Source organism: Bos grunniens, chromosome 5 (genome assembly GCF_055505025.1).
Source record: "Bos grunniens cultivar Pamir isolate PY7600 chromosome 5, Bosgru_T2T1.0, whole genome shotgun sequence".
NCBI lineage: Eukaryota > Metazoa > Chordata > Mammalia > Artiodactyla > Bovidae > Bos > Bos grunniens.
Genome location: NC_141169.1, coordinates 99,924,296 through 99,947,874, shown reverse-complemented (window position 1 = coordinate 99,947,874; position 23,579 = coordinate 99,924,296). Strand labels below are relative to the sequence as shown.

Genomic DNA, 23,579 nt, shown 5'->3' with positions numbered 1-23,579 from the left:
TCTAGAAAGATCAAGGTAGTGGTGGTGAAGAGGAGGTGCTTTACAGATAATGATAAAATCACATTTCATTTATCTGCATTTTTTTCCAATCCTGAAAACTTGGAGTGTTCTTCAAAGTTATCTTCAGTCTTAGGAAAGAAAGCCACTTCAGGACAACCCATGACCATTTTAACAACTTCATAGTGCATGTGGAAAATAAGGTCTAAGTACAAAGGTGACTCATCTAGGGTCAGAAAATAAATCAGAGATCTGATCGGATGTGGGACTTTCTGATCATGAATCCATTATTACTCTTAATGAACATGGGTGAGGACAAGAAAAACAGGGTGAGACTTTGAGGTCATTTAGTGATAAGGGAACTATTTGGGCCTCAAGAAGGAATATAGGTTTATATATGGCTGATTCATCTTGCTATGCAGTAGAAGCTAACACAAAACTGTGAAGCAATTCTACTGCAATAAAAATTAATTAATAAAAATAAAAGAAGGGATGCAAACATGCCAAGTTAAATTCTCAGTGTCAAAAAATCATTCTGTTCCCACACTGTAATTGAAGAAACCAGCACTGTGTCTCCTGGGCCACTTCAGACACACCTCCCTGCTAAAGAAACTCTAAAAAGAGCAACCCTGCATTCCATTTCTTATTCCATTTCTTATTCTTATGAGATGCAACATGAATTCCACAAATGAATTCTAAACATGTACAATCAGAAGAGCCTTTTGAAAGCAATTAAACAAACCTAGCCTCCGTAACACCCACTCCAGTGTTCTTGCCTGGAGAATCCCAGGGACAGAGGAGCCTTGTGGGAGGCTGTCTATGGGGTCGCACAGAGTTGGACACGACTGAAGCGACTTAGCAGCAGCAGCAGCAGCCTCCGTAACTAGCTGATGAGGAAACAGGCGCAGGGTTCAGGTTTTTTCCAATAACTAATTAGCACTTGAGCTAAGACTAGCCTTGTGTGCCTTGAATGTCCATCTGGTCCTCTTTCATTATAATTTTCCACCCTTCAAAAGGCTGACTGGGTATTGGTTCTCTTTTTATCCAGTTTTGTACGGATGAGGATAAGGAAGATGAGCATAGTTGTTAGAATTCACCATGTGCCTACAGTTTCATAGTTTCTTCTGCCTGTCATGCCTTTGGGTTGTATATGTGTCTGAATTAACCTCAGAAAATCTACCGCATACATTTCTGAGGTTGAAGAGACTTTACATTCCAGTTGTATTTTCATTGCTGGCACTGCAGGGCTTTAAGAATGTTCCAGTGAATATTCTGCTTATTTATTCCTCCACCAAAACTCATTTTGATTCATACTAAGAGGTGAGCCCCAAAGAACACTAAAGGGGTCAGGAATTGGGACCCATGGGGAAAGACCACGGAGGTAGCAGAGCAGCTTCAAACCAGACTAGTTGGATCTGTGGTGTTTGCTTATAAATCTGATGGAAAGCAAGGCAGTCAAGACAGATTTTCAGCATTCCCTTAGCTCCCCGCCCCCTTCCTTGAACCACAAGCCTAGCCTGTCACTTCTACTCAGATAAACAAGCCCTTCCTCGCTGCTGTAGCCTTTAACTAGTCTGAGGCAGCACTGACTTTGGGCTCTGGCTGGTGGGGCATCACACAGCACTTAAGCAAGGGGCAGTGGACACTTGCTCTGTCTGGGCTAAGCCGACCCCATCCAACTTAAAAGCGACTTTGGAGAAGCGGATCCTAAGGACACAAACTCAGGGTAGTTTGGTCTACAATGGGTCTTGAAATCTGATTACTATCAGAAAAAAAAAAAAGAAATTGCTTAGGGTCATCTTCTCTAAACTCCAAATTATCATCTTTGGCAAATATTTTTCATCATTCAGGTGACAGCATAATATGAATATAACATCTATGGTGTCTCCCAGAGTTGTTCAACACAACAGCCCATGTGTACCCAACAAGACAGGCCATTTGGTTAAATCATTCAAAACTGATGCTCTGGTGAAACCTAATAATTTTGAAGTTTTCTCCAGGAAGCTAACAGACTTCAAATATGAGTATTATATATGTATTATTGAGATTTTTCTATGGCCACAGTGTATGTGGTTCAGTGTAAAGAATCCACCTACCAAGCAGGAGACACGGATTCGATCCCTGGGTCAGGAAGATTCCCTGCAGAAGGAAATGGCAATTTGCTCCAGCATTCATACCAGACCCCATGGACAGAGGAGCTTGGTGGGCTATAGTCCATGGGATCTCAGAGTTGGATACAAATGAGCAGCTAAACAACAACAATTGACCTTTGAGGCACTTTTTTTCCTCAAACTTTAGCATCCCCTACAATTTCTTAGTAGAATTCTAACATAACCCAGAATTACATACATACAATAACTGTAATTTAGATCAATGCTCTGAAAACAGCACCGTATTTCTACGTATTTTGTTAACTGACAAAATACATATTATGCATATACACACTGTTATGTGTGTGAAAATAGGGTAGTTTACTATGACTGAAGGTGTAAGATGTTAACAGCTGTATAAGAAAAAAACTTAAAGCAGGATTTCTTCTCATTTATCATTCTTACCAGTAATTTAGTCCATAAAAGTATAAAACTGTAGGTATAAAACATTCAGTCACTGTCTTCAAGTTGCTATGATCACTCAGTTGCTAAGAATTGGCTTTATTGAGGGATTTCTGTAGCAATTTTGTGGCTAAGATCCCACACTTACAGTGTACGTGGGGATGGGTTTGACTCCTGGTTGGGGACTGAAGATCCCACATGTTGCATGGTATGGCCAAAAAAACACCAAACAAACCAGGAACTGCTTTTATTGAGGTGGTGAGGCCCAGAGGGTGGAGTAAAAGAACCTGAACTCACCTCCTATCACCAGGACATCAAAATTACAACTATTTACAGAGCAACTATAGATAAAAGACCTGAGGAAGAGCAGGAAAGGTTTTTGACAACTACACCTATAAGAAGGACAATGAGTAGGAGAAGCAGAGTAGGAGAAGTCAAGACCCACGCCTGCAGCTGGGTACCCCACAAACTGGAGGATAGGAACTATTACAGAAGTTCTTGCCAAGTAGTGGGGTTCCGAGTTCCACACTAGGCTCCCAAGTGTAGGGTTCCTGAACCACTGGAAAGATGAGTGAAGGTCAGTAGGGCTTCCCTGGTAGCTCAGCTGGTAAAGAATAGGCCTGCAAGGCAGGAGACCCTGGTTTGATTTCTGGGTTGGGAAGATCCACTGGAGAATGGATAGGCTACCCACTCTAGTATTCTTGGGCTTCCCTGGTATCTCAGCTGGTAAAGAATCTGCCTGTAATGCGGGAGACCTGGGTTCAGTCCCTGAGTTGGGAAGATCCCCTGGAGAAGGGAAAGGCTACCCATTCCATATTCTGGCCTGAAGAATTCCATGGACTGTATAGTCCACGGGGTCGCAAAGAGTAGGACACTAACTGAGCGACTTTTACTTCACTTTCACAGCTTCCCTGGTGGCTCAGATGGTAAAGAATCAGTCTGCAATGTAGAAGACCCAGGTTCAACTCCTGGGTTGCGAAGATCCCCTGGAGAATAGAAGGGCTACCCACTGTAATATTCTTGCCTGTAGAATTCCATGGACAGAGGAACCTGGCTGGCTACAGTCCATGGGGTCAAAAAGAGTTGGACATGACTAAGTGACTAACACACAAATGCTGTGTTAGTTTATATAAATAAACACAGAGAATTAGACAAAATGAGGTTACAGAGGAATACACTCCAAATAAAGAAACAAAATAAAACACCAGAAAAAGAACAAAACTAAATGGAGATAAGCAACATATACCCAACAGTTTAGGGTAATGATCATCAACAATAATAGGAGAACTTTAACACCCTGCTTACATCAATGGACAGATCATCTAGGCAGAGAATCAATAAGGAGGGAGTGTGCAAAAAAGGAAACCCTTCTACATGGTTGATGGGAATGTAAACTAGTACAAATACTATGGAGAATAGTATGGAGTTTCCTCAAAAAATAAAAATAGAATTACCATATGATCCAGCAATTCCCCTCCAGGGTATTTTTCTGAAGAAAAAAATACTAATTCAAAAAGATACACACACCCCATATTAATTACAATATTGTTCATAGTAGCCAAGGTATGGAAATAGCCTAAGTGTCCATAAATAGTGTATGGAAGTGAAAGTGAAAGTTATTCAGTCATGTCTGACCCTTTGTGACCCCATGGACTATACAGTTCATGGATTTTTCCAGGCCAGAGTACTGGAGTGGGTAGCTTTTCTTTTCTCCAGGGGATCTTCCCAATCCAGGGATTGAACCCAGGTCTCCCGCATTGCAAGTGGATTCTTTACCAGCTGAGCTACAAGGAAAGCCCAACAATACTTGAGTGGGTAGCCTATCCCTTCTCCAGTGGATCTTCTCGATCCAGGAATCAAACTGGGGTCTCTTGCATTGCAGGCGGATTCTTCACCAACTGAGCTATCAGGGAAGGCCTAAATAGATGGATGGATAAAGAATATGTGAGATAGATACACAGACAGACATAGAGAATGGAAAATTACTCTGTCATGAAAAGAATGAAATCTTACCATTTATGACAACATTAATGGATATAGAAGGTATGGTAGGTGAAACAAATCATACAGAGAAAGACAGAAAAATACCATATGATTTCACTTATATGTGAAATCTGAAAAAGAAAGCAAATGACTAAACCTAGCAAAACAGAAATAGACTCACAGATACAGACAAAAACAGGTAGTGGCCAAAGGGGAAGAGGGTGAGGTGATGGGTGAAACAGGTGAGACTTCCAGTTATAAAATAAATGAATCATGTGGATGAAATATATAACATGGGGAATATAGTCAATAATATTGTAATAACCATGTATGATAACTAGACTTATTGTATTGATCCTTTTGAAATGCATAGAATTATCAAATTACTATTTTGTCCACCTGGAACTAACATATGTTGTAGGTCAATTATACTTTAATTAAAAAGAAAAAGAATTAGCTATGTTGGCAACTGGCTACCTCAATGCCAAAAAAGGTTATTAGTATAAGTTAGAAAACAAATTAAGTGCAGATTAGGTGTGGCAGCCGAGAAGGCAATGGCAACCCACTCCAGTATGCGTGCCTGGAAAATCCCATGGACGGAGGAGCCTGGTGGGCTGAAGTCCATGGGGTCGATAAGGATCAGACACGACTGAGCGACTTCACTTTCACTTTTCACTTTCATGCACTGGAGAAGGAAATGGCAACCCACTCCAGTGTTTTTGCCTGGAGAATCCCAGGGACTGGTGAGCCTGGTGGGCTGCCGTCTATGGGGTCGCACAGAGTCGGACACGACTGAAGAGACTTAGCAGCAGCAGCAGGTGTGGAAGGGGCAAACCTAATGCTTAAAATCTGAGACAGAACTTAGACTGATGAGGGTTAAATAAACCATGAGCATCAAGGAAACCCTTGTTCCCTGGAATCTCATTTTTTAGAAGTGACTTTCACAGCATGGTATAGCTGGAGTATACATTGCCCAGTTCACCTGGAGTTGTAGGCAGGGGAAAGTTGTGGAGAAGGCTCCCTGAGCTTAGGAGTGTAAGAGTAACTTTAGGAAATTGAGCTGAAGTCAAGGCATGGATAGGAACCCCTTCACTTTATCCCCACTTCCTTTTCCTTATCCAGAGCTGACAGTCTCTGCAGCTAAATTCTAACCTATTCTCCTCATGATCATTCTGGTTAGGAAACTCAGAGAATTTATAAGAAATTCAAAAATAAAAGACTCATTTTTTAAATCAAAGAATCTCCCAAGATTTGCCAGTCTATCTCAACTCTTCATTTTCTAAGACAGAAAGATAATAATAACAATAAAACAATAAAGTACATTGACGTAAGTACCTTGTTCTTGGCTAACAAAAAGAGTGCCAGTGCTTAAAACTGGCATTAAAACCAGATTTCAGGCCCCTGGACTCCTTCCATTCTACACAAGACTCTTTCCACACTACACAGGTATCTGTGTCATATCTCCTTTTTCTTTGTGTACACTTATTCCCTTCTACTTTTATTTTCTGCAGATGATAGGCTAATATAAAGACTGAATACCTCACCTACTTATTCAGTACTTAATCAGTTTGCCTACAGTCATCAGTTTCTTTCCAACCAGACAGTAATTTCCCTGATGGCATACTCAGCTTCTTTATGCCCTTTTATTGCATGCGTGCATGCATGCTAAGTCGCTTCAGTCGTGTCTGACTCTTTTCGACCCTATGGACTGTAGCCTGCCAGGCTTTTCTGTCCATGGGGATTCTCCAGGCAAGAATACTGGAGGGGGTTGCCATGCCCTCCTGACCCAGGGATCAGACCCACATCTCCTGTGGCTCCTGCATTGCAGGCAGATTCTTTACCACTGAGCCACCAGAGAAGCCCATGCACGTTTATTAGCACAGCCCAGAAGCAGACATAGAGCAGTAGCCTGGTGGGGAGCTAGAAGAGAAGCATGAAAGTCTTCATGAGAACAAGAATTTGGGGACTTTGGCTATTTTCCTCCTAGCTGTATCCCTAACACTTGGAAACAGGGCTTTTTCCAGGTGAATTTCAGTGTGGGTGTGTTACACATTACAGTAGCTTAATGCCTTTATCACCACAACTACCAATAGCTGTCAGTAACTAGGGGGAAGAAAGCTTGGTCTCAAATGTGTGAACCGCTCAGATGAGGAGAGGATTCATAACAGGAATCCACAAACACAGAAATAAAAGGGTAAGAAAGGAGACAAAATGGGAATGAGGCTGAGAGACTGATGAAAAGGACCAACAAATTAAGAAAAACAGGAACTTCCCTGGTGGTGCAGTGGTTAAGAATCCACCTTCCAATGCACGGGGTGTGTGTTCAATCCCTGGTCAGGGAACTAAGCTCCCACATGCCTTGAGGCCAAAAAGTCAAAACATAAAGCAGAAGCAATATTATCACAAATTCAATAAAGACTTAAACATATGGCCCACATTTTAAAAAATCTTTAAAAAAAAAAAAAGAAAAAGGAAAGACAAAGATGGCAACAAGATGGTGGAATAGGAGGAGGTGGAGAGCACCTCCCCCCATGAACACATCTAAAATTCATCTACATATGGAACAATTCTCACTGAAAACTAGAGACTGACAGAAACCAAGTTCCTGCACAACCAAGGCTGTAAGAAAGATGAACACTTAATCCAGTAAGAAGAGAATTAAAGTGATCAGGTCAGGACTTGGGAGGAAAAGGAAGATCACACGGGTAGAGAGCCATGCTGGGGAGTGGGCAGTTCAAGCCACATATTGGGCACCCCAGTCCTGGGGTCCTCTGTTGGGGAGATGGGTCCCCTTGGCAGGTGGGAAGACCACCAGGACTAACAGGAGAGCTGTGGGGAACCTGGACTTACTCAGGAGGAGCGCACATGCACTGGCCTGCCCCCACAGGTGGAGTGGAGGTGCTGTGGCCCCAATTTTCCCGAGACAGCCTGGGCGCACGCCCCAGCTGATGCAGGGGGAACGAGCCCCCATTTACCCTGGGTCACAGCGTGACACTGGATCAGGGTGGCCATGACCAGGAAGAAAGCTCAGCTGTGGGAAACGCAGGGGTGATCTGGGTGGGGCAGAGCCTGGGTGAGGCAGCAGGAGCCATTGTCAGAGCTTATTCAACAGTACCTCAGAAGCAGCCCAGATCTTTGAGGTGGCCGACCCACCATAGCTCCTGCCTGCCCACCAAGTCATTTCAGTCATGTCCAACTCTTCGTGACCCCAGGGACTGAGCCCACCAAGTTCCTCTGTCCATGGGATTCTCCAGGCAAGAATACTGGAGTGGGTTGCTATGCCCTCCTCCAGTGGATCTTTCCAACTTAGGGATGGAGCCTGAGGCTCCTGCACTGCAGGTGGATTCTTTACCACTGAGCCATCAGGGAAGCCCCCACCCCAGCTCACTCAGCCTGCCCTGAGGTGATGCTCCACAACAGGGATGGACAGTGATCAGCCATGAGGGACAAAGGGACTTGAACCCAAAGCTACATCTGAGCAGAGTGAGAGAAACGACTGCAGGCATTGGCACAGGTAGCCCATCAGAGACAATTCGGATCTCTGTCTGTGACTGGAATGAGTGGACAGACCCCGTGGACCCCCTTGCTTCAACACTACTCCCTGTAGGACAAGGGTCCCAGAAAAAAGAGAGGGGAAAACACACTTAGAGGAAACAGAGGGGCTTCCCTAGTGGCTCAGCGATAAAGAATCCACCTACCAATGCAGGAGACACAGGTTCAATCCCTGGTCCAGGAAGATCCCACATGTTGTGGAGCAATTAAGCCCATGTGCCACCTCTACGGAGCCTGTGATTAGAACCCAGGAGCCCCAGTGACTGAGCTCCCATGCAGCAACTACTGAAGCCCATGCTCCCTAGAGCCCTTGCTGTGTAATGAGAGAAGCACCGCAATGAGAAGCCCAAGCACCACAGCAAAGACTAGCCCTGCTCGCTGCAACCAGAGAAAAGCCAGTGGCAACAGAGAGACAGCACAGCCAAAATACATAAATAAATAACCTTTAAAAAATAAACACAAGGAAACCAAGCCAGCTTGGCCCAGCCCTCAGGAATTCTGCTTCAACAACTTGGAATTAGCTCTTATCCACAATAGAGCAGTCGTGGCCACTGGGAAGAGGGAAAGTTCCTGCTCACACCAGCTTCGGCTCTTGCCCCTACATGTCCAGCCTGACCTCCTATTAAGATGGCAGCTTCCAGCACTGCTGCTAAGTCACTTCAGTCGTGTCCGACTCTGTGCGACCCCAAAGACGGCAGCCCACCAGGCTCCCCTGTCCCTGGGATTCTCCAGGCAAGAACCCTGGAGTGGGTTGCCATTTCTTTCTCCAATGCATGAAAGTGAAAAGTGAAAGTGAAGTCTCTCAGTCATGCCCGACTCTTAGAGACCCCATGGACTGTAGCCCACCAGGCTCCTCCATCCATGGGATTTTCCAGGCAAGAGTACTGGAGTGGGGTGCCATTGCCTTCTCCAAGCTTCCAGCACACCCTGAGGAAAGATGTGATTACATCCACATTAAATCCAGCTCTCCCACCAAAGGCACAGGGCACACCGAGTCTACACAGAGATGCTCCCGCCCAAGAACACCCCTTTAAGACTGCAAGAGGTAACTATTTCACCTGAATTTAGGTCAGAGAAAGTTAAACAAAACAAAACAAACAAACAAAAAAAAAGGCAGAGGAACTGCTCTCAATTGAAACAGCAAGAAAAATATCCTGAAAAAAATATAATAAAACAGAAATAAACAATTACCAGAGAAAGAATTCAAAGCATTAGTAATAAGAATGTTAACTAAATTAGAGAAGAGAATAAATGAACACAGTGAGAATTTTAACTAGAAAATATTTCTAAAAACTCTAAAAAATGGAGAATTCAATAACAAAAAGCACACTAGAAAGAATAAATAGCAGATTAAGTGATATGGTAGAATGCATAAGTGATCTGTAAGATAGAGTAATGGAAATCACTTGATCATAAAAGCAAAACGAGAAGCAAATTTTAAAAAATAAAATCAACCTAAGAGATCTCTTGGATAAGATTAAATGCACCAATATTTTCATTAAAGGGTTTCCAGGGAGAGAAGAGAGAGGGAAGGGGATCAAAACTCATTTATAATCATTTCAAAAAGAATAAAACACCGAGGAATAAACCTGCCTAAGGAGACAAAAGAAATATACTCCAAAAACTATAAGATACTGATGAAGGAAACTGGAGATAACACAAACAGATGAAAAGCTATATCATGTTCCTGAATTGGAAGAATCTATGTTGTTAAAATTACCATACTAACTAAGGCAATTTACAGATTCAATGCAATCTCTGCCAAAATATCAATGGCATTTTTTATAGTTGTTGTTCACCAAGTCATGTCCAACTCTTTGTGACCCCATGGACTGCAGCACACCAGGCCTCCTTGTCCCTCACCATCTCCTGGAGTTTGCCCAGGTTCATGTCCATTGATTGGTGATGCCATCAAACCATTTTTCATAGAAGTAGAACAAATAGTTAAGAAATTGTTATAGAAACACAAAAGAGCCAAATAACCAATCTTGAGAAAGAAGAGACGTGGAGAAATCACTCTCCCTGACTTTAGACTAGACAACAAATCTATAGTAATCAAAATAGTATGGTATCATTGACTCAGTGGACATGAACTTGGGCAAACTTTGGGAGATAGTGAGGGACAAGGAGGCCTGGCCTGCTGCAGTCCATGGGGGTCAGAAAGAATCAGACACTGAACAACAACAACAACATAAAGTGACTGAATAACAATAACAACATAAGGCAGTGAGATCAGAACATTTCTTTACACAAGAAATTCAAAGTGGTTTAAAGACCAAAATGTAAGACCTGAAATCATAAAATTTCTAAAAGAAAACATAGGTAGAACACTCTTTGACACAAATTATAACGATATTCTCTTGGATCATTCTCCTAAGACAAAAGAAATAAAAGCAAAAAAAGAAAAAGAAATAAAGAAATAAAAGCAAAAAGCCCAAATGGAATCTAATTGAACTTAGAGGCTTTTGCACAGCAAAGGAAGCACCAAAAAACAAAAAGACAATGTATGGAATGGAAGAAAATGTCTAAAAATGATACAACTAACAAAGGCTTAATATCCAAAATATACAAACAGTTCACACAATTCAATATTAAAAAATAACCCAATCAAAAAATGGTCAGAAGACCTACATAGACATTTTCCCAAAGACATACAGATTGCTAAGAGGCACATGAAAAGATGCCCAACAACACTAATCAGCAGGACAATGCAAATCAAAATCACTGTCACCTCACACCTGTCAGAATGGCTGTAAATAACAAATGTTGGAAAGGAGGTAGAAAAAAGGGAACTCTTGTACACTCTTGGTGGAAACAAAAATTGGTGTAGCTGCTATGGAAACAATATGGATGTTCCTCAAAAAACTAAACACAGAACGACCCTCTTGTTGTTTAGTCACTGAGTCATGTCTGACTATCTTATGACTCCATGGACTGCAGCCCGCCAGGCTTCTCTGTCCATGGGATTTCCCAGGCAAGAATACTGAAGTGGATTTTCATTTCTTTCTCCAGGGGATCTTCCCAATCCAGGGATCAAACCTGCCTCTCCATTTGCAGGTGGATTCTTTACCACTGAGCGAACTGGCAAGCCCAAACCCACCATAATACCCAGCAAGTCCACTCCTGGGTGTCTATCTGGAAACACAAAAACACTAATTTGAAAAGATTCATGTGACCCAATGTTCAAGGCAACATTATATACGATATACAAAGTATATTGCAATAGAAGCAACCCAAGTGGCAATCAACAGATAAGTGGATAAAAAAAGACATGGTATAAATATATATATATATATATATATATATATATATATATATAGCTGAGTAATTTTACTCAGCATTACTCAGCCATAAAAAAGAATGAAATTCTGCTATTTGCAGCAACATAGATGAACCTAGAGAATATTATGCATAGTGAAATAAGTCAGACAAAGACAAATACTGTATTCACACTTACTTGTGGAATATAAAAAATAAAGCAAATGAATGTACATAGCAAAACAAAACAGACCCACAGATATGAAAACAAACTAGTAGTTACTAGTGGGGAAAGAGAAGGGAGAAAGGGCAAGACAGGAGTAGAGGATTAAGAGACACAAACTACTCAATATAAAATAGATAAGCATATTGTACAGCACAGGGAATTATAGCCATTATTTTGTACTAACTTTAAATGGAGTGAATGAAACCTATAATAATACTATAAAAAATCAATCACTATGCTGCACATCTGATACTAATATAGTATTTTAAATCAACTACACTTCAATACAAAGAAAAAGAGAAAACAAGAAGAAAACTGAAATTCCGGTAAACAAAGAATAGCATATCACACTACAATTTTTAAGCGTGATTACAGATATTATCTCACTTAAATATCACAACAACTACAAGAGATAATTACCATTCTTAATTATGCTTAGCAGATGAGAAGCTGAGCTGAGCCCAAAGGCGGACTGAACGACCTTACTGTCCTGTGACAAGTAATTCCTGTACTAGACTGTTTCTATCTCCCCTCTCACGATGGCCTCCTCTCCAGGAATACACAGAGACCCCTCATCCCTTCTCTTTCTGGCTGCCTCTCTCCTTGCCCAAATGGCTGAAAATTGCCAAAATTCTGTCTTAAAAAAAGACAGAAGCCCAAACTCGCAAGATGCCTGTTCAGAAGAAATACAGATTCATTCACCTGGTGATTGCTGTTTGTTCACATAAATACAGACAGCCACCCACAGCCATCCCCCTTTCGGCCGCATCACTACCATCCTCCTCTCATCCTTCATACCCCCAAACCATTTCCAGTACCTTGTCCCTCCTCCGGTTCCTCCTCCGGTCACTCTGTATTTCAGATGAAACTGGCTCAGCCAGGGAAGGGGCGGGGGGGGGGGGGGTGGGAAACTCGTTTTGCGTAGGGCAAGTTGTGCCGGCCTCAAGGAAATGCTTTTCAGTCCCTCCTTCCCACTGTGGGGCGTGGCCGCGGGCAAAGGATGGAGTTTGGGCGGGCTCCCCACAAAAGGAAAAGTCTGCGGGCACTGAGGTTTCCGGGCCTCACCACACCGGAACCAGAAGGAAACCTCTGCCGAAATTGTAAAAGCTGGACTTGTTGCTGATCAACTTATTCATTTCCTTCTCAAGCGATTGCTAGACAGTCAGGTATAAGAGACCTGCCTGTCCAGGTGATAATGCAATCACGATGAGGCGCAACAGCGCCACCTTCTGTGCAACTCAGTAACAGTTGCCTTCTTCGGTGCTCAAAATGGCCAGGATTTGACCTTGGGCACAGGGACAATCGCAACCCCAAACCTTTACTGAGTGCCCCAGTTAATACTGACCATGAGGCAATAGATAGGGAATAATTGAACATAAAAATCTCCGGAGTAAGTAATCAATCATTCACAAATGCTTTTAAAATAATCTATGTGCTGGGTTTTCCTCTAGGGATACAGTAATGAGCCACCTACTTTGGTTACTGGCCCACAAGGAATTTACATAGAAGACCCTGAAGAAAACACTCGGCTGGGAGAACTCCAAACTTGATACTAGCACCGAATACACGTTCTACTCAAGAAATATAGGCCACATAGTGTATAGATCGAAGAAGGCGATGGCACCCCACTCCAGTACTCTTGCCTGGAAAATCCCATGGGTGGAGCAGCCGGGTAGGCTGCAGTCCATGGGGTCGCTAAGAGTCGGACACGACTTCACTTTCACTTTCACTTTTCACTTTCATGCATTGGAGAAGGAAATGGCAACCCACTCCAGTGTTCTTGCCTGGAGAATCCCAGGGACGGGGGAGCCTGGTGGGCTGCCGTCTTTGGGGTCGCACAGAGTCGGACACGACTGAAGTGACTTAGCAGTAGCAGCAGTAGTGTATAGATGGCTTGCTTGCTCAGCATTGTTAGCAAACCAAGCAGAAATTGGGCATCCTTAGAACAGAAAGAATTTGGGTACCATGTGATGTCGAGCATTTGAAGACTGGGGCACTTCAGTTCTCTGGAGTCTTTGCTATTGATAGTTTTATTTCCTTCAGAGCTCTTTTAAAATAGGAAGAACTGTACTGCATGCCACTGAATTGTACATTTAAGAATGGTTGGTGGTTAATTTATGTTATGTGAATTTTACCTCAATTTAAAAAAATGAAAGAATGAAGGCTCATCAGTCAAATTTTCTGCCCATCCTTTATGTCATAACTGATGAATAAAAGCCAAATGAACAAATCTGAGCTTTGTATTATGGCTTCTTCTACTCTGCTTCCCCATGGACCCTGATTTCCTCAAAGTAGAGACTGTGGCATACTCATTTTTGTAATTCCTGCAACACCTGAGTATCTTGCTGAATACCCAATCTGATACACAGAATTCTGTTTAAAAATCTTCTTTTTGTAAAGGAGTCACCATAGTCACAAAAGTTATAACCTTTAAGACCTAGAAAAAAATTTAAATATATATAGACAGGACAAGTTCAGTTCAGTTCAGTTCAGTCACTCAGTCATGTCCGACTCTTTGCGACCCCATGAATCGCAGCACACCAGGCCTCCCTGTCAATCACCAACTCCCGGAGTTTACTCAGACTCACGTCCATCGAGTCAGTGATGCCATCCAGCCATCTCATCCTGTCGTCCCCTTCTCCTCCTGCCCCCAATCCCTCCCAGCATCAGACACTTTTCCTATGAGTCAACTCTTCACATGAGGTGGTTAAAGTACTGGAGTTTCAGCTTTAGCATCACTCCTTCCAAAGAAATCCCAGGACTGATCTCCTTCAGAATGGACTGATTGGATCTCCCTGCAGACCAAGGGACTCTCAAGAGTTTTCTCCAACACCACAGTTCAAAAGCATCAATTCTTCCGTGCTCAGCTTTCTTCACAGTCCAACTCTCACATCCATACATGACCACAGGAAAAACCATAGCCTTGACTAGACGAACCTTTGTTGGCAAAGTAATATCTCTGCTTTTCAATATGTTATCTAGGTTGGTCATAACTTTCCTTCCAAGGAGTAAGCGTCTTTTAATTTCATGGCTGCAGTCACCATCTGCAGTGATTTTGGAGCCCCCAAAAATCAAGTCTAACACTGTTTCCACTGTTTCCCCATCTATTTCCCATGAAGTGATGGGACCAGGTGCCATGATCTTTGTTTTCTGAATGTTGAGCTTTAAGCCAACTTTTTCACTCTCCTCTTTCACTTTCATCAGGAGGCTTTTTAGTTCCTCTTCACTTTCTGCCATAAGGGTGGTATCATCTGCATATCTGAGGTTATTGATATTTCTCCCGGCAATCTTGATTCCAGCTTGTGCTTCTTCCAGCCCAGAGTTTCTCATGATGTACTCTGCATAGAGGTTAAATAAGCAGGGTGACAATATACAGCCTTGACGTACTCCTTTTCCTATTTGGAACCAGTTCCATGTCCAGTTCTAACTGTTGATTCCTCACCTGCATATAGGTTTCTCAAAAGGCAGGTCAGGTGATCTGGTATTTCCATCTCTTTCAGAATCTTCCACAGTTTCCTGTGATCCACACAGTCAAAGGCTTTGGCATAGTCAATAAAGCAGAAATAGATGTTTTTCTGGAACTCTCTTGCTTTTTCCATGATCCAGTGGATGTTGGCAATTTGATCTCTGGTTCCTCTGCCTTTTCTAAAACCACCTTGAACATCTGGAAGTTCACAGTTCACGTATTGCTGAAGCCTGGCTTGGAGAATTTTGAGCATTACTTTACTAGCATGTGAGATGAGTACCATTGTGCGGTAGTTTGAGCATTCTTTGGCATTGCCTTTCTTTTGGGATTGGAATGAAAACTGACCTTTTCCAGTCCTGTGGCCACTGCTGAGTTTTCCCAATTTGGTGGCATATTGACTGCAGCACTTTCACAGCATCATCTTTCAGGATTTGGAATAGCTCAACTGGAATTCCATCACCTCAACTAGCTTTGTTCATAGTCATGCTTTCTAAGGCCCACTTGACTTCACATTCCAGGATGTCTGGCTCTAGGTCAGTGATCACACCATCGTGATTATCTTGGTCATGAAGATCTTTTTTGTACAGTTCTTCTGTGTATTCTTGCCACCTCTTCTTAATATCTTCTGCTTCTGTTAGGTCCATACCATTTCTGTCCTTTATCGAGCCCATCTTTGCATGAAATATTCCCTTGGTATCTCTAATTTTCTTAAAGAGATCTCTAGTCTTTCCCATTCTGTTGTTTTCCTCTATATCTTTGCATTGATTGCTGAGGAAGGCTTTCTTATCTTTCCTCGCTATTCTTTGGAACTCTGCATTCAGATGCTTATATCTTTCCTTTTCTCTTTTGCTTTTTGCTTCTCTTCTTTTCATAGCTATTTGTAAGGCCTCTTCAGACAGCCATTTTGCTTTTTTGCATTTTTTTTCCATGGGGATGGTCTTGACCCCTGTCTCCTGTACAATGTCAAGAACCTCCGTCCAGAACAAAGGGGGATTCAAAAATGTATACTCTAATCTTAATGAACAATTCAATAAATGGTGAGTTTTTAAATTTTCTGAGATAGAGAAAACTCTGGAAATCATGCTCAGACATGGAAACACCAACATACATACTAAATAGAAAATCCTCATTAAACAAAAGATATAAGCAGGAGGTATACATGTGTGATTGGCTCCACTCATTTACATGTGAATAAGGTGACTGGATCATTCTTATTTTGCTCTTCTCTCCAAGTGTCCATTTTCTTATAATTTCCATTATTACCTCTGTCTCACAGTTCTGGCCCTCTTACTCATTTTCAGCAATCTTCAGTTCATCCATCCTTACCAGATGGCTATTTATACCTCACCATTAATTCAGTCAGCATTTTAAAATACATTTATTTATTTATTTTTGGCTGCACTGGGTCTTTGTTGCTGCATGCAGACTTTCTCTAGTTGTGGTGAGCGGGGGCCACTCTTTTGTTGGGGTGTTGGGCTTCTCATGGCAGTGGCTTGTCCTGTGGCAAAGCACAGACTCTAGGCATGCAGGCCTCAGTAGCCGTGGCCCACTGACTCTGTTGCTCTGAGGCACGTGGGATCGTCCCAGACCAGGGACTGAACAGTCCCCTGCTCTGGCAGGCAGATTCTTATCCACTATACCACCAGGGAAATCCCAATCAGCATTTACTGAATGCCCATTTTCTGCTCTGCCAGCGTTTATTGAGTGTTAAGTATTGAACAGGCTTCCCTGGTAGCTCAGCTGGTAAAGAATCTCCCTGCAATGAAGGAGACCTCAGTTCGATTCCCGGGTCAGCAAGATCTGCTGGAGAAGGATAGGTCTACCCACTCCAGTATTCTTGGGCTTCCCTGGTGGCTCAGCTGGCAAAGAATCCACCTGTAATGCAGGAGACTTGGGTTTGACTTGAAGTTAAATTCTATCTTAATGGATAAAAATGTAGTCATATTGAAGAAAAGAAGGACGTGCACTCATCTTCTCCTGAGAGAACTCCAAAGTTGCAACTCGCTGCTGAGCAAGCATCGACAGGAAAATGTTGGATCCCACTAAAAAGAGATACCCCATGTCCAAGGATAAAGGAGATGCACACCAAGAGGGTAGAAGGGATGAAATCACATTTAGAATCAAACCCCATACCTACCAAAGATGCTCAGGGGGCTCAAACAAAATCTTGTGCACACCAGGACCCAGGGATCCCACAGAGACTGAGCCAGACCTGCCTTTGAGTGTTTGTCTCAATCTGCCTTTGTGTGTTTGTCCCTGCGGAGACATGGGTCAGCAGTGGCCTGCTGTGGAGACAGGGGCTCTGGCTGCAGCAGACTTGGGTCATACAGTGTGTGGCATCAGCCCTCTTAGAGGAGGTCACCATTAGCTCCAACATAGAGCCACCGAGCAGACGACCCACAAACTGCAGAACAATTATACCAAATAAGTTCTCACACTGTTAAGAAAATTCTAGGACCAACAACAGATTTCCCAACCTGGGGATCTGGCAAAGGGGCTGAGAACCCCCAGGGAATATGATTTTGGAGGCCAGTGGTATTTGATTACAGAACTTCCACAGGACGGGGGACACAGACTCTTGGAGGGCATAAACAAAACCTTGTGCACACCAGGAGCCAGGAGAAAAGAACGGTGTCTACACAAGAGACTGAGCCAGACTTGCCTGTGAGTGTACAGGAGTCTCTGGCACAGGTGTGAGTCAACAGTGACCTGCTGCAGGGTCAGAGGCACTGAATACGATAGTGCGTGGAAAGTTCTTTTGAAGAAGGTCACCATTATCTTCATTACCACTACCATAGTTTGGCCTCAGGCCAAACAACAGAGGGGGAACACAGCCTGTCCCATCAAGAGAAAATAATATTAAATATTTACTGAACATGACCCTGCTCTTCAGAACAAGACCCAATTTCCCCCAAAGTTAGTCTTCCCATCAGGAAGCTTCCGTAAGTCTCTTATCCTTCTCCATCAGAGGGCAGACAGAATGAAAACCACAATCACAGAAAACTAATCAAACTGATCACATGGACCAAAGCCTTGTCTATCTCTGTGAAACTATGAGCTATGCCATGTAGGGCCACCCAAGACGAATGGGTCATGATGGAGAGTTCTGACAAAACATGGTCCACTGGAGAAAGGAATGGAAAACCACTTCAGTATTCTTGCCCTGAGAACCCCATGAACAGTATAAAAAGGCAAAAAGTTATGACACCGAAAGATGAATTCCCCAGGTCAGTAGGTGCCCAATATGCTAATGGACAAGAGTGGAGAAATAACTCCAGAAAGAATGAAGAGACAAAGCCAAAGAGACAACAATGCACAGTTGTGGATGTGACTGGTGATGGAAATAAAGTTTGATGCTGTACAGAACAACATTGCATAGGAACCTGGAATGTTAGGTCCACAAATCATGGTAAATTGAAAGTGGTCAAACAGGAGATGGCAAGGGTGAACATTGACATTTTAGAAATCAGTGAACTAAAATGGACTGGAATGGATTTAATTCCGATGACCATTGTATGTACTACTGTAGGCAAGAATTGCTTAGAGGAAATGAAGTACCTCTCATCGTCAACAAAATAGTCCAAAATGCAGTACCTGGGTACAATCTCAAAAATGACAGAATTATTTCTGTTCATTTCCAAGACAAACTATTCAATATCACAGTAATCCAAGTCTATGCCCCAACCACTAATGCTGAAGAAGCTGAAGTTGAACGATTCTGTGAAGTACCTAGAAGACTTTTTAGAACTAACACCAAAAAAAGATGTCCTTTTCAGCATAGGGGACTGGAATGCAAAAGTAGAAAGTCAAGATATACCTAGAGTAACAGGTAAGTTTGGCCTTGGAGTACAGAATGAAGCAGGGCAAAGACTAACAGTTTTACCAAGAGAATGTCATAGCAAACACCCTCTTCCAACAACACAAGAGACGACTCTACACATGGACATCACCAGATGGTCAATACTGAAATCAGATTGCTTATATTCCTTGCAGTCGAAGATGGAGAAGCTCTATGCAGTCAGCAAAAACAACACCGAGAGCTGCCTGTGGCTCTGATCATGAACTCCTTATTGCTAAATTCAGACTTAAATTGAAGAAAGTAGGGAAAATCACTAGACTACTCAGTTCAGTTCAGTTCAGTTCAGTCGCTCAGTCGTGTCCGATTTTTTGTGACCCCATGAATTGCAGCACGCCAGGCCTCCCTGTCCATCACCAACTCCTGGAGTTCACTCAAACTCACGTCCATCAAGTCGGTGACGCCATCCAGCCATCTCATCCTCTGTCATCCCCTTCTCCTCCTGCTCCCAATCCCTCCCAGCATCAGAGTCTTTTCCAATGAGTCAACTCTTTGCATGAGGTGGCCAAAGTACTGGAGTTTCAGCTTTAGCATCACTCCTTTCAAAGAACATCCAGGACTCATCTCCTTTAGGATGGACTGGTTGGATCTCCTTGCAGTCCAAGGGACTCTCAAGAGTCTTCTCCAACACCACAGCTCAAAAGCATCAATTCTTCAGTGCTCAGCTTTCTTCACAGTCCAACTCCCCAACTACTCAGGTATGACCTAAATCAAATCCCTTATGATTATACAATGGAAGTGAGAAATAAATTCAAGGGATTAGATCTGATAGACAGAGTGCCTTGAAGATCTATGGATGGAGGTTTGTGACATTTGTGACAGGAGGCAGTGATCAAGACCATCCCCAATAAAAAGAAATGCAAAAAGGCAAAATGGTTGTCTGAGGACGCCTTACAAGGAGCTGAGAAAAGAAGAGAAGCAACAGGCAAAGGAGAAAAGAAAAGAAATACCCATCTGAATGCAGAGTTCCAAAGAACAGCAAGGAGAGATAAGAAGGCCTTCCTCAGTGCTCAATGCAAAGAAATTGAGGAAAATAATAGAACGAGAAAGATTAGAGATCTCTTCAAGAAAATTATTGATACCAAGGGAACATTTCATGCAAAGATGGGCACAATAAAGGACAGAAATGGTATGGACCTAACAGAAGCAGAAGATAGAAGAGGTGGCAAGAATATACGGAAGAACTATACAAAAAAGATCTGCATGAAAAAGATCTGCATGACCCAGATAACCATGACGGTGTGATCACTCACCTAGAACTAGACATCCTGGAATGTGAAGTCCAGTGGGCCTTAAGAAGCATCACTACGAACAAAGTGGAAGTAATGGAATTCCAGTTGAGCTATTTCAAATCCTAAAAGATGATGCTGTGAAAGTGCTGCAGTCAATATGCCAGCAAATTTGGAAAATTCAGCAGTGGCCACAGGACTGGAAAAGGTCAGTTTTCATTCCAACCCCAAAGAAAGGCAATGCCAAAGAACGTTCAAACTACTTCACAATTGCACTCATCTCACACGCTAGCAAGGTAATGCTCAAAATTCTCCAAGCCAGGCTTCAACAGTATGTGAACTGAGGACTTCCAGATGTTCAAGCTGGATTTAGAAAAGGCAGAGGAATCGGAGATCAAATTGCCAACATCCACTGGATCACGGAAAAAGCAAGAGAGTTCCAGAAAAACATCTACTTCTGCTTTATTGACTACACCAAAGCCTTTGACTGTGTGGATCACATCAAACTGTGGAAAATTCTTCAAGAGATGGGAATACCAGGCCACCTTACCTGCCTCCTGAGTAATCTGTATGCAGATCAAGAAGCAACAGTTATAACCAGACATGGAAAAACAGACTGGTTCCAAACTGGAAAAGGAGTACGTCACGACTGTATATTCCCACTCTACTTATTTAGCTTGTGTGCAAAGTACATCATGTGAAATGTGGGGCTGGATGAACCATAAGCTGGAATCAGGATTGCTGGGAGAAATATCAATAACCTCAGATATGCACATAATACCACCCTTATGGCAGAAAGTGAAGAGGAACTAAAGAGCGTCTTGATGAAAGTGAAAGAGGAGAGTGAAAAAGCTGGCTTAAAACTCAGTATTCAAAATACCAAGATCATTGCATCTGGTCCTATCACTTCATGGCAAATAGATGGGGAAACAATGAAAACAGTGACAGACTTTATTTTCTTGGACTCCAGAATCACTGAAGATGGTGATTGCAGCCATAAAATTGAGACGCTTGCTCCTTGGAAGAAAAGCTGTGACCAATCTAGACAGCTTATTAACAAACAGAGACATTACTTTGCTGACAAAGATCTGTCTAGTCAAAACTATGGTTTTTCCAGTAGTCATATATGGATGTGAGAGTTGGACCATAAAGAAAGCTGAGGGCTGAAGAATTGACGCTTTTGAACAGTGGTGTTGGAAAAGACTCTTGAAAGTCCCTTCAACTTCAAGGAGATCCAACCAGTCAATCCTAAAGGAAATCAGTCCTGAATATTCATTGGAAAGACTGATGCTGAAGTTGAAGCTCCAATACTTTGGCCACTTGACGTGAATAACTGATTCATTGGAGAAGATCCTGATGCTGGGCAAGACTGAAGGCAGGAACAAAAGGGGACGACCAAGGATGAGGTGGTTGTATGGCATCATTGACTCAATCTACATGCGTTTGAGCAAGCTCCGGAAATTGGTGATGGACAGGGAAGCCTGGCATGCTGCAGTCCATGGGGTTGCAAAGAGTCAGACACTACTGAATGGCTGAACTGAACTGAAGTATTGAACAATGGGAAGTCACACTGAAATATACACCAGGGGCTTCTTCATTCTTCAGTTTAGTCCATACACATCTCTACAAGATCCTCTAAATTCCTATAACAGCACTCATGCACATGTTATTTAGTGTACTCTGTCTGATTCTATGACTGAGAAATTCTAGTTTGAAGACTGGTGGGATGGACCTCCTGAAATCTATTTACATGAGACAGGGAGAAAGCCCTAGAAAATTATAAGGAAAGAGAGCAAGAAGGCTTTATCCAATGAAAATAGATCGATATTCAGTCCTGTGTCTGTGTCCTTTGGCCAAGACCTCATAACTTAGCCAAAGCAAAGACAACTGTGAATACGACTGTAGAGAGTCATTTTACAAAACAGGAAAGAAAAAAAAAAAAAAGTAAAAATGCTCTCATAGACCTTGGGTCTATCTATAGACATTGCTAGACATTGCTCCAAACACTGCTTTGGAGCTGTTTCAGGGAAAGTTAACAGAAAAGTGAGGCAAACGGTTTCTTCCAACTTTATCTGACAACAATCCATCTTCACCATAGGAGGGCAGCAGGGGACAGTACACAGCCTCACAGGCCCTGAGGCTTATGGAGAAAATTTGCATGGCACGTGGAAGCAGAACAATGTCGATGGAAGCTATAAACAGAGTTGGCAAGAGACTCGCTGTGGCGATGCTTCACACCTAAGTGAAGTGTCTTGGGCATTGGAAGAAGGGCTTCCCTAGTAGTTCAGTTGGTAAAGGATCCACCTGCAATGCAGAAGACCTGAGTTCAATTCCTGGATCAAGAAGATCCCCTGGAGGGGGAAATGGCAACCCACTCCTGTATCCTTGCCTGGAAAATTCCATGGACAGAGGAGCCTGGCAGGCTATATAGTCCATGGGGTCACAGAGAGTCAGATGCGAGTAATACACACAGGCATTGAAAGAACGGCGGGTGCACGCTCAGTTGCTCAGTCATGTCCAACTCCTTGTGACCCCATGGACTGTAGCCCACCAGGCTTCTCTGTCCATGGGACTTTCCAGGCAAAAACACTCGAATGGGTTGCCGTTTCATCCTCCAGGGGATCTTCCCGACCCAGGGATCAAATCTGCATCCCCTATACTGGCAGACAGATTCTTTACCACTGAGCCACCTGGGAAGCCCTGAAAGAACAGTAGATGTTGCCAATCAAAAACTGTCACTCACCATCTGGCTCTACAAGGATGAAGCCCCTGACCACAGCAGTCCGCTGACCTTCCACACACCTGAAAGGAGTCCAGGGTGGAGACCAGGAATGAGGCTCTCCATGCTCTGGAAAAAACTAGCAAACAGGACTCACATAGATATTTTCAAATGATTTTATGAGCCCAGTTTCTTGCATCTTCTGTTTATCTAGAGAAGCGCTAAAATCATTGAGACATTTGCTCCTCGTGATTAGCAGCAACCCTCTGCCAAATTTGTGCTTGATTGCGTGGAACCCCCGCCCCTTCACTAGTATCTTATTTGTACTGACCTTCCTTTCTAATTCTTCGAAACAGTGAAGACTGCAGCCCAGGAGACAGCTCCTTCTACTGGCTGGCTGATAGCAGGACAAGTTGAAACTAGGTATTAAGGACAGCAGACCCACAGCGCAGGAAGAGATGTTATTCCTTTAAGAAGCCACTGGGAAGGGCTTCCCTTGTGGCTCAGCTGGTAAAAAAGCCACTGGGAGGAAAACTGTCCAGGGGAGCCACCCACCCAAACTCATCCTTAAGAAGAAAATGTGTTATAGTAAGCCACTGAAATGTAAGATGGTGTGTTACAGTGGCTAGAATTAACTACCCTGAGGAATGCAGACATGTTAATGCCATTTTTCATCTCAGGCTTCCACATCATTACATGTTTCCATGCCATACCCTTCTTAAAGGAATACTGCCCACACTA

The 23,579-nt window shown here is 43.0% G+C and overlaps 1 protein-coding gene across 4 annotated transcripts in view; it reads right to left on the bottom strand.

Annotated features, from left to right (window-relative positions):
- The window catches only part of STYK1 (STY kinase 1), a 54,215-nt gene extending 41,532 nt beyond the window's left edge, over positions 1-12,683 (bottom strand). The window contains exons 1-2 of one of the 4 annotated variants that reach the window (XM_086404112.1): positions 12,387-12,502; positions 2,094-2,136 (exon numbers count right to left, since the gene is read on the bottom strand). The gene's annotated coding sequence lies outside the window, so the exon portion shown is untranslated. Of the gene's footprint in view, positions 1-2,093; positions 2,137-12,386 lie in introns of all 4 variants that reach the window. The other 3 variants (XM_086404113.1, XM_086404114.1, XM_086404111.1) reach the window with 3 other exon arrangements.
- Positions 12,684-23,579: the final 10,896 nt, after the last annotated feature.